This window comes from Triturus cristatus, chromosome 10 (assembly GCF_964204655.1).
Source record: "Triturus cristatus chromosome 10, aTriCri1.1, whole genome shotgun sequence".
In the NCBI taxonomy this organism is placed as follows: Eukaryota; Metazoa; Chordata; class Amphibia; order Caudata; family Salamandridae; genus Triturus; species Triturus cristatus.
This window is the reverse complement of record NC_140593.1, coordinates 1,192,742,635-1,192,754,631: the sequence shown is the minus strand read 5'-3', so window position 1 is coordinate 1,192,754,631 and position 11,997 is coordinate 1,192,742,635. Positions and strand designations below refer to the sequence as shown.

Below are 11,997 nucleotides of genomic sequence, written 5' to 3'. Positions count from 1 at the left end.
AATTTCAATCACCACAACATAAATGATCAGACATTCCTTTAACTAGTTCACCCTGACCAAGTAAATGTCATAGATCCGGTAATCTTATTGTCGCATTGCCCTTGGCAGGATGGCCCTCTTTCAGCACTTCTTTGGCACAGCAAGTATTACAACGGCACCAGGGTTTGCAATACTCCAAGGATTTATGGCTCCTAAGCATTCTGTTTATTTTCCATACCTGCTCTTGAGCCCTCTTCTCCCTCCTCCCCGTTCTTTCCGAGAACCCAATCTGTTTCATCCTTCTCAATTCCCACTCATTTGTCTCTGGTGTACGTTCTGTGCTTTCCATATCCTTCAGGTACTCTGGTCTCCATATACATTACAGCATGGGTACTTGAAAACATTTTCCCAAGGGTCGCAGAATTTGGTCTGTGATGTGACTGAGGGTTGTGTCTATGCCAGCAGGGTGGCGATCCGGGGTTGGGCATGCTGTAAGGTGGGTATGGGGAAAGCAAAGCAGGTACATTTAGTGGCTGATTGCACAATGTAAAACAAGAACACCTGGGATTAATCCCAGCTTCCCCATTTTACCAAAATGTGTGATCCTAGGCAATTGTTTCATTTCACTTTCCTTGCATTTTCTTTTATCACATATAAGAGGACCTCGAAATATGATTCTAGGATGCGCGCTGTACAAAACCTCCTGTGTTTAATCTAGTAAGCTGTAATGTTTGTGTATAATAGCAACCCCGGCCACCCAAAGGGTGCACATAACAACTGGCTTGTCTCTTTGTTCACTATTGGCAGAGCTGTTAGTGTGTTTGTGTGTGTGTGGGGGAATAAATATTTCTAAATTCATATTTGAAAACTATCACTTAAATAATGTGATATACTAATGTGAAATGGTTCTGCATGGTAATGAAATACAATTTTTGAATTTTGAAGAGACCTTATTGTAATTTAGCACTTTTGCTGCATGATGCCTTTGAAAAGAGTTGAGTGGTCCAGGACAACCTAGTTACTTTAACTTAAATTAACCTTTAAATACAGGCGTCCCTGTATAACATCTTTTTAATGTTAGTGCTGAATCGAGTGAACAGCAGCCCAGTGCTCCTGTTAATCAGGGGGCCGCATGTAAAGGTCACACGGGCCACATGCACCCCCCGGACCGTGTTTTGAGTATCACTGCACTACAGGTATGCCCAGTCTTCCTCTCTCATTTAGTACTCTCTTTTGTATACGCAGGACACCGGGTAAAGTTGCATGAACAGGAAATTAAATAGGTTAGACTTTCAGCTTCATGTTGAAGGCCATCATAATTTGCCTCTCGTATGAAGGACACGGACCAGCAGCTCTGAGTAGTGCTAATTTTAAAAGGGAAAATATATATGGACTATCAACTATATTAACCACTTAATACCCATCAAACTGAAGATCGAATCCCAGCCTCCCTGTTTGACACATTATATGATCTGAGCTAATTGCCTAAGCTTACTGTTTGATTTGATGTGGAACTAGCATGGTTATGTGCTCGCTACTGGCTGCTGCAGGCAATGTTGCTTATTGCCAAAGACCGTTGAACATATTTTGTTTTATTGCCATGCTTTGAACTTGGACCATGTGCATTTTTATCTTGTTGCTTTTATGAAATATTTGAACGTGCTTGAAAAGTGAATTTTCAAGTTTTATTTACAATTAAATAAAGAGGTCCCCTCTGTTTCATTGATGAACTTCTATAAATCGTTCGATCTATAATAATGCAACTTGATTAAAAAATCTATTTCTTCTGCATTTTACATTTAATGTGCAACAATTGGGAGTGCTTACAAAAAAGTGAGGTGAATGCAGGAAATACTATAGCTATAACTAAACAGAATGTGAAAATTGTGCACTTTTTGCGACTTGAACTACAATGTTTCCCCTATTGCTTAAAAGTTGGAGTTTTTCTTAATTCTTAGAATTACTGTACCCTAGTTGCCGCCAGGCACTACTGTTCGGGATAGAGTTCACCATTTCAGCTTGAGCTGGTAACGGGGAGTGCTAGGGCTCGTCGTTTAGAAACCTGTATCCCGTGTCAATATCCTCTGCGAGGCCCATACACTGTATGGCAGGGATCTCCAACCTTTTGTGTAATATGAGCTACTTACATTCAATGAAAATCATTGTGAGCTACTAATATTATTAGTGTTGTCACAGTGACCAGACAAGATGACATCAGTGGCCACCATATACAAGATTACCGGCAGTAATCACCTCAATACATCAGCGTGGTTGCCAGCTGTAATGTGAAAAACGCTTTGTCAATTTGTAATGCTTTTATATGGGTAATACATAACAGCCATAGCTGCAATGCTCCTAGCACGAAAGTAATAATATTAGTAATCAGTCTTGTTACATGATTTATCACTCAAAATCAGCTTTCAATATATTTTGGAAATTCAGCCATTTTTCTCCAAACAGCTTATGAGTTCTGAAATACACACATTTTTGACTTGAATATAAAGTTTTGGCATACATACATTAATTCAACCAAGCAAAAGGTTCTAATTTAGTAGGATGGGATGCACATAGGAGAGCTACTTACTAGGTAGCTGGCGTGCTACTAGTAGCTCCCGAGGTACTTGTTGGACAAGCCTGCTATAGGGAAATGAGCAACTGCCTTCCTTTAGCTTTTCCTCATATCCACTCTCTCGAACTCTGCGTTCTACAGTTAAATATATCAATAAGTGAGTGGGGGGCAGGTAGCCTTTCTTTAGCTGCAGGTGAATTTATTGAAAACTGAACTGAAAGTTCAGAGCCTGTCCGTTCATCAAAACTCCCTGGGCAGAGGTGAGAGAATGCACCAGAACATGGACAGGAAATGAACTATTACTCATACAGAGACTGGGGCAAGGGGCCACAATTTCCCTTACTGCTGACAGTAGTCATTCATTACTGAGCCTCTCACATGGTCTAGGAAGCATTGCTATCTATCATCTGCCGTAGCAGAACTACCCCTCATTGCTATCATTGGCACAGCTATCTTTCACCTTTGCAAAACAATTCCTTGATGAGCTGACTGGTCTCTTCCTCTGTTTAGACAGAACTCTCATTCACTGTTTTGCAAACTGCAGATCTACCACTCACCTGTCAGACAGCGTATCTGCCCCACGTTGGTTACAGACAATTAGAGCTATGATTTGCTCCACTGATTTGTCCATGAACAGCATGTTCCTGTATATATGATGGTCTACCTGTGTGTTCTCTCCAAACCCATCTATCACATAGCGCTCATTGGTGAGCCCCAACAGGCTAGGAAGCCCACACGCTCTTGTGTCAAAATAATAGATGGGTATATAAAGACAAGGGAGGCAATGCCACAAGGAGGTGGATTACCTGGATAGCACTGCCCTCGGCAGATGATAACCACTGATAAAATGGCTTACCTTGGCTGACGTAAACAACAAATTACTCTGACTATACATGTTTCCAGCAGAACAGACTGATGTTAGACTCAACATAAATATGCTCAGCAATGCACGCATTCCAATATGCCCCCCAAATACTCCACTAACTACTCCGAAAGTACAGTTGTACTTCATATAGCATAAGGTCTACAAAGACCCTGCACAGACACACTTACACTGGTTAAACAGATGGTCAAATGACCTGCACCCCTACTGGGATACAGCACACACAGATCATCCTAAAAACACCTCACCTTAACACAGAATTGGTCAACGGATCTCAATGACCACCTCTTGTCTTTGGAATGCAACTGCAGGGAAAACCCAGCTTCCAATTCATTATCTCTATTTTGGCATAATCTGTCCACATACTGCTGCACAGATGACCATTCTTGGGCAAATCCCCATGTATAGTATAGAGTTGGGGGTTTTGGTCAGCTATAAGGGCCCTGCTATCCGCTACATGAAATAGACGAAAAATACGCAACCAGCCGCAATTTAACGAAACAAAAAGGTTACAGGGAGGATCTCGCCGTGACAAATTTGCTTTCACTTTCGCGGCGGGCGCTCGCTCGCGTCCAGAGCACTTTAGAAGCCGGGCTTGTCTTGTTTTCTTTGTAATACGCATTTGTTCTCTACCTGGCTCCCCTCCTTTTCCTAGGCCTCTGTCTCTCTTACGACCCCATTCCCTTTCGCTTATGTCTGTATTTACTGCTCTCTCTCTCTCTCTTCGCTTATGTCTGAATTTACTGCTCTTTGTCTCTCCCGCTCTCCCCATTCTATCCTGCTCTCTCACGAGCCTTCCATCATTTCCTATCTCTAACCTGTGGTCCCCGTCTACCTCGCACCCTCTCCCCTTGAGCCACTGAGCTGACGAGCTCATGGCGATGCACCTGTGCGCCAGAGAGAGGTACTGAGACCTGAGACACTATGGCAGCCTTTCCAGCAACCCCAGAAAGAATTTTCGTTTTTTATCTCTACAGAAGACGGATAATATCCAGAAACACATGTGTCTAGAGATTCACAGCACTAACCTGCACCAACTTTGTTGAACCACTACAGCTAAAATTAAACTAAGAAATCACTGTGAACTGCATTTACCACAATGCTAAGGGGCGAACTGTGCTGGGAGGTGTGGCAGTGTGCTCCCATCCCCCAAACTCGTAATTGCGTACAGAGATTCCCGTCGGTACCGGAAATTCAGAACGGCTGCATATAGTTCCTCAATACTTTGTCCATTTCTACTAGTTGTGTTTCATCAGCTTTTAAGAGTAGCGTTCGGGCCACTCCTCCGCCGCCCCCCCACCCCCCTTCTTATCTAGTCTCCTTATAGGCCACTTTTTCCATTTTGCTTGGACATTTGATCATCGTCTTTTGGCTGCCTCTTTCTCTTAATAAATATACTATATCTTAATAATTGATTTGTATAGCGCCGCTAATAACCCATGAGGGTCTGTAGACGCTGTCCGTAGGCAGGGGGAAGTGATTTGCCCAGAATCACAGGATGTTGAGCACATGACGAGACTTAAACCTGGATCACTCAGCGCCCAAGTCGGCTGCACTGGCCGTTAAGCCACACCCTCCCCCTTCTGAACGTAGCATTTGGACCACTTCTTTGTCATTGACTCGACTCTGGAACACGTCCAGGGCCGGACTGGTGATTTAAAACAGCCCTGTCAAAAAGTATAAACTTGGACCCCATGTGCACCAAGTGAGTAACCCCCAGCACATTGCTCAGTAGGATTTTATGTAGGATAATTTTGGAAAAGTGAAACCAAAAGGTGCATGTTAACTGCTCAATTTTTCAATTATATTTGCCACTTTTACTGACTGCTCCGAAAGGGATTCAAATAAAGATTCCAGTACATTAGTGTTTACCACAGTACCGCGAAGCGCTATTTCTACACAGCTTCTAATCATGCATGCCATGTGCCTGGTGAGAAAAAGGACGTATTTGTTGGTGCAGTTATGAGAGGTTTTCTTTTAATGCTTCCATTCAAAAGTCTTTGAAGCTCATCTAACAAGCACTGAAAATGCAACAGGTCTCGCATTTACGCGAGGAAGCTATTGGCATTGTAAATGACAATGCCTTTTATTTTATGTTTTAAAAACCAAAACATAAATAAAAGGCATTGTCATTTACAATGCCAATAGCTCAAACTCCCGTAAATGCGAGACCTATTGCATTGCAAATGCTTGTTTTTGGATGGCACTTTGTTAATGTTGTTTTTGGTATTTTTGACCATTTTGTTCTGTGATTTATTTTTCTTTCTCTAAGCTTCCTACATTTTTGTTCTGCATTTTTGTGTTCATCTTTTTCAGTTAGAATATTTTCACAGTAAACTTGAAATCCCATTGATGCTGTTAAAATGCCCTCTTGACAGACTTCCTCTTTCCCCAACACGTAATCATATTAAATACAGTCTGTAAAGATGCATTTTTGTACCATCTCTTGTTTATGTCCTTGTTGCAATGTACCGCTTGGTACTATGCAAATAGAAGGATTTAACCTGAAACATGAAAAGAAACCCAGGAAGCTACTGCCCACTTTCCACAGTGAGGGAGAAGCGCGAGTAAATATTCAACACAGTTAGTTAAACATTTTCAGCTTTGTTTAAATAGGATCTTCTGTCCAACATTCAGTTTCCTGCTGTTCCACAAAATGAAGGGCTGTCCGTTCCTTCTTATGAAAGGAAGGAGAGCAGGATGCTGCCAGTGTCTCGTGGAGGAGATGTGGTTATTCTGTTTTTAGGTCTCGCCTGACCCAGCGCATGCGCTGGTCTGGCAAGACTTTTTGAGAGGGCTCCAAAAAGTGCTACCAGGCCAGCCTAGAGTTACTGTGCGCCGCGCTTTTCCGCGATTACTTTCACTTTGCTGCCTTTTGCTTAATTGCTCGTGTGGTTTAAGTGCATGATGTCACAAACGTGTATGTGGATTTCTTTGGAATTCTCTATTTGTTATCTTTGCCCCTTCAGAAATAGTGTAGAAAATAGTACATCTTTTCCTACAATTCGCGATAAATTTGGCATTACTTCCAGAAAGTAAGCGAAGGTATACAAATTCATTTTTTAGGTCTTGCCTGACCCTGCGCATGTGCTGGTCTGGCGAGACTTTTTGAGAGGGCTCCTAAAAGTGCTACCAGGCCACCCTAGAGCTACAGTGCATGTGCGCGAGCGCATGCGCCGCGCTTGACCGCGATTACTTTTGCGGCCGCTTTGATGTTTGATCACGATCACTTTCACGGCCGCTTGGGATAGCCAATAGGTCTCGCTTTTGTGACCTTATAAGTATTTAGTTATGCAACTGTAGCATGGCTAAACACTTATAAGGTCCCAAAGGCGAGACCTATTGTCTTTTCCAATGCTTGTTTGTATTAAAGCTTGGCTCCGTGTTGTAGGATTGGAGCTAAATTCACAGTCCGGTGTGACCTCTGCTTAGTCCGATTGGTGCTGCTATTAATCACTGCTTGCATTTCATTTTACATTCTGTTACACGCTTTAGGGGATTTGAGTGCCCCCTCCCAGTTATGCCTCTCCATTGTAAATCTCTTTGTCCCTTACTTAGCTGTCGCTCATATTCATATTGTGTTCCCAGAGTTGTGTACAGTTTCTTGAAGAAGCTTGTATGGAAACTTGGAACTATTGAATTCTATGAAGCGGATACTGTGTGGAGCTTTGCTCATAATCCTGATCTGGGGTACAACGTTGAAACCTACTCCGGGTATTCGGGCGTTAGATAAATACAGCCAGTGATAATGTTTTGGTGTCTATGGTCCTCCCACTGGCATGGTTTGAGGAGAGGATGCAGTGCCTCATTTTATGCTGGTTTCTGTCAGAATACTGCTGTATATGTGAGCCTGACCACTGTTAACGTCGTTTGTAAGGGCCATAAGGTGCCCAGCTGAGAAATCTTGCTTTGTGTTTTTATAACACACTAATGCAAACACAAAGGGCATTTTCTATACAACCATGAAAACAATAACTATATTTTACAGCCAATTCACTTTACGTAATACATTGGTTTGGATACAGACAGTGAACATGTATATTAGCTCAACATTCATCATTTCAACTGCACAGCATGAGTATACCATTTTTGTTCTTGTCAATACACTTGCAACAATTTTATGACGAAGTTTGACTTTCTCTAGCAATAGGGAGACTATACACAACAACCAGCGACAAGATTCAGTTCCATTCATCAGTTCACCGGGCTCAATATATAATGCTATACACGTCTGCTTCCAGGTGCTAGATCGTAAATTTCCCCACTTTAGACCTCACAGTTTTGCACTTTTTTGGTGGTTCTCTGTTTGCTGTGTTTTTTTAATGAGTTGAATAATTTAAAATACAGTTCTGAAGCCACCCATTTGATAACATCCACTCTAAGTGAGTATGGGTGGTGCACATGCTGTGTTTCAACTCTGCGCAATTCTGCACTTGACTAGTAACGGTGCTAAACAAATGTACATTCCGGTTTCCTTTGCACCGACCGGTCCAATTAACCTGTTAAGCGTGCGTCTGGGGCAACCTCAAGGGGCACACAGTTGCCCCCTTGGTCACTTTAACCACACCCTCCATATAAAGTGTTAATACAAGAATTTTCATACCATGAGTAAAAATTCAGCATCTGCAGTAAAACATCTAGGTTATGGCCCTGAACTTGAGCCAAATATCTTACTCTCTCTGAACTCTCTGCAGAGTCTTGATGTGTTGTAACTTTTTTAGGTCTCACTTACCTGCTGCATGAAAGACATTTTGTTCACTAAAAGTGGCTTGGAGCCCGCCCTTTCTTTACCATTGGTTGACTTCATTGTCACTCGTATTTGCTGCCTCCTAACTGGCCAGCGCGTGCCAGGTTCGCATCCTCTTCTTTCGTTTCTCCCTTCCATAAAACATGGACCAAATACTGATTTTCTTCTTTTAGATTAGTATTTTTCGACTGCTTGTGCGGTGACTGAGGTAGTAGCTTGTTTTCTTCTTCCCCTGTTGTGCTTTCCCCCCACCCTCCTGTTGTCAGTGTTGCTTCTTCCCTCCCGTTGCCAGTGTTGCTTCTTCCCTCCCGTTGCCCGTGTTGCTTCTTCCCTCCCACCTTCCCGTTGCCCGTGTTGCTTCTTCCCTCCCGTTGCCCGTGTTGCTTCTACCCTCCCGTTGCCCGTGTTGCTTCTTCCCTCCCACCCTCCCGTTGCCCGTGTTGCTTCTTCCCTCCCACCCTCCCGTTGCCTGTGTTGCTTCTTCCCTCCCACCCTCCTGTTGCCTGTGTTGCTTCTTCCCTCCCACCCTCCCGTTGCCTGTGTTGCTTCTTCCCTCCCACCCTCCCGTTGCCTGTGTTGCTTCTTCCCTCCCACCCTCCCGTTGCCTGTGTTGCTTCTTCCCTCCCACCCTCCCGCTGCCTGTGTTGCTTCTTCCCTCCCACCCTCCCGCTGCCTGTGTTGCTTCTTCCCTCCCACCCTCCCGCTGCCTGTGTTGCTTCTTCCCTCCCACCCTCCCGCTGCCTGTGTTGCTGCTTCCCTCCCACCCTCCCGCTGCCTGTGTTGCTTCTTCCCTCCCACCCTCCCGCTGCCTGTGTTGCTTCTTCCCTCCCACCCTCCCGCTGCCTGTGTTGCTTCTTCCCTCCCACCCTCCCGCTGCCTGTGTTGCTTCTTCCCTCCCACCCTCCCGCTGCCTGTGTTGCTTCTTCCCACCCTCCCGTTGCCTGTGTTGCTTCTTCCCACCCTCCCGTTGCCTGTGTTGCTTCTTCCCACCCTCCCGTTGCCTGTGTTGCTTCTTCCCACCCTCCCGTTGCCTGTGTTGCTTCTTCCCTCCCTCCCACCCTCCCGTTGCCTGTGTTGCTTCTTCCCTCCCTCCCTCCCTCCCGTTGCCTGTGTTGCTTCTTCCCTCCCTCCCTCCCTCCCTCCCGTTGCCTGTGTTGCTTCTTCCCTCCCTCCCACCCTCCCGTTGCCTGTGTTGCTTCTTCCCTCCCTCCCACCCTCCCGTTGCCTGTGTTGCTTCTTCCCTCCCTCCCACCCTCCCGTTGCCTGTGTTGCTTCTTCCCTCCCTCCCACCCTCCCGTTGCCTGTGTTGCTTCTTCCCTCCCTCCCACCCTCCCGTTGCCTGTGTTGCTTCTTCCCTCCCTCCCACCCTCCCGTTGCCTGTGTTGCTTCTTCCCTCCCTCCCACCCTCCCGTTGCCTGTGTTGCTTCTTCCCTCCCTCCCACCCTCCCGTTGCCTGTGTTGCTTCTTCCCTCCCTCCCACCCTCCCGTTGCCTGTGTTGCTTCTTCCCTCCCTCCCACCCTCCCGTTGCCTGTGTTGCTTCTTCCCACCCTCCCGTTGCCTGTGTTGCTTCTTCCCTCCCTCCCACCCTCCCGTTGCCTGTGTTGCTTCTTCCCTCCCTCCCACCCTCCCGTTGCCTGTGTTGCTTCTTCCCTCCCTCCCACCCTCCCGTTGCCTGTGTTGCTTCTTCCCTCCCTCCCACCCTCCCGTTGCCTGTGTTGCTTCTTCCCACCCTCCCGTTGCCTGTGTTGCTTCTTCCCACCCTCCCGTTGCCTGTGTTGCTTCTTCCCTCCCTCCCGTTGCCTGTGTTGCTTCTTCCCTCCCTCCCGTTGCCTGTGTTGCTTCTTCCCTCCCTCCCGTTGCCTGTGTTGCTTCTTCCCTCCCTCCCGTTGCCTGTGTTGCTTCTTCCCTCCCTCCCGTTGCCTGTGTTGCTTCTTCCCTCCCTCCCGTTGCCTGTGTTGCTTCTTCCCTCCCTCCCGTTGCCTGTGTTGCTTCTTCCCTCCCTCCCACCCTCCCGTTGCCTGTGTTGCTTCTTCCCTCCCTCCCACCCTCCCGTTGCCTGTGTTGCTTCTTCCCACCCTCCCGTTGCCTGTGTTGCTTCTTCCCACCCTCCCGTTGCCTGTGTTGCTTCTTCCCTCCCTCCCGTTGCCTGTGTTGCTTCTTCCCTCCCTCCCGTTGCCTGTGTTGCTTCTTCCCTCCCTCCCGTTGCCTGTGTTGCTTCTTCCCTCCCTCCCGTTGCCTGTGTTGCTTCTTCCCTCCCTCCCACCCTCCCGTTGCCTGTGTTGCTTCTTCCCTCCCTCCCACCCTCCCGTTGCCTGTGTTGCTTCTTCCCACCCTCCCGTTGCCTGTGTTGCTTCTTCCCTCCCTCCCGTTGCCTGTGTTGCTTCTTCCCTCCCTCCCGTTGCCTGTGTTGCTTCTTCCCACCCTCCCGTTGCCTGTGTTGCTTCTTCCCTCCCTCCCGTTGCCTGTGTTGCTTCTTCCCTCCCTCCCGTTGCCTGTGTTGCTTCTTCCCTCCCTCCCACCCTCCCGTTGCCTGTGTTGCTTCTTCCCTCCCACCCTTCTGTTGTCTGTGTTGCTTCTTCAGTCTGTGTCCGTGTTGCTTCTTGTCTCCCACCCTCGTTGCCGTTGTCTGTGTTGCCTGTCCCGCCTGCCATCTTGAGAATCTATCCTGATTACTGATTTAGTCCCTATAAAAAAACATTTTTCCACATCCATGAATGAGGAGTGAAGCCACATTAGGGTTGTGCGACTCAAGGCTAGTGCTGGGGTTACCTAGAGGCATGGAAACCACAACCCACCTCCCCCACTCGAGGAAAAAACATATAAAGCAGCACATGATTTATGAACCAAAAAGCGAGGACGATCCCACAAATTGACATTTTAGCTGCCGGTTTTGACCACCATTATGTGACTTTCGCTTGGTGGGAATAAATATACAGCTGAGCGGACATGGCTGTCTGACCCCAGGACACAGGTGGTAGGATGGAGTCTTGCTCCTTTGTTTGCGCCCAAAACATATCGCCACTCCATTTCACAGACAACAAATGAATGCCTGTTGAGAGCACTGGAAAAAAGACTACACCATCCAAACTGTACTCTTGAGTCACACTGTTATTCTGTTACCCACTAGTATCCTGTCCACGTAGTGGGAGCAGGTTGAAAAATGATGACCTGCGAGTCATAAGTATAACGCCATGGTTGTCTGACCCTGAATAATCTACTGTTTCTGTGGTAGTTCACATGTTTATTCTGTATGATATGCATTGTCTTGTTGTGCTTTGGTGGTCGAAAAAATAAAGCTGATGAAGAAGAAAAATCTTCGAGACTTTTCAAACTATGAAACATGTTGGCCTTCCTGAATACACAGGTGTAAACATGCCTAAAGTATTTTCAATCATTTTCTGGATTGCATATGATTGAAACATTCCTGTAAATCACAACGGGCCCATCTTTGAGTTTACTGTGATGGTTTCAGCATTCCTTTGTACATAGAGGACTGAGACACCTGCAGGGGATGGAAACTCACACACACTTAGGATAAAATTGGAGTACAAATGAGTATGAGGACGCAGGGCTGTATAGTCCAGACTCTTGACTGCTTGTGAGGAGCTGACCAGTCACAATACCGTACCTGAATATACATATTGTTGACATAGTCCAAACCTCCTTCCAGGAGCACACCAATTTTGAGAATCCTTGGCCACTGAACATTTGAACGTCATTGTTCCCTTTAGTAGCTCCCGTAAGGTGTCTCCTAATTGTTTTTGAGTACCAATCCCATACCTTTCATAATAGCTGAGCAACAGAAATCATCCACATAC

At 46.3% G+C, this 11,997-nt stretch overlaps 1 protein-coding gene across 1 annotated transcript in view; it reads left to right on the top strand.

Moving 5' to 3' along the window:
- TIMM17B (translocase of inner mitochondrial membrane 17B) overlaps window positions 1–11,997 on the top strand; it is a 37,293-nt gene that overhangs the window by 1,315 nt on the left and 23,981 nt on the right. The gene's annotated exons all lie outside the window — the stretch shown is intronic.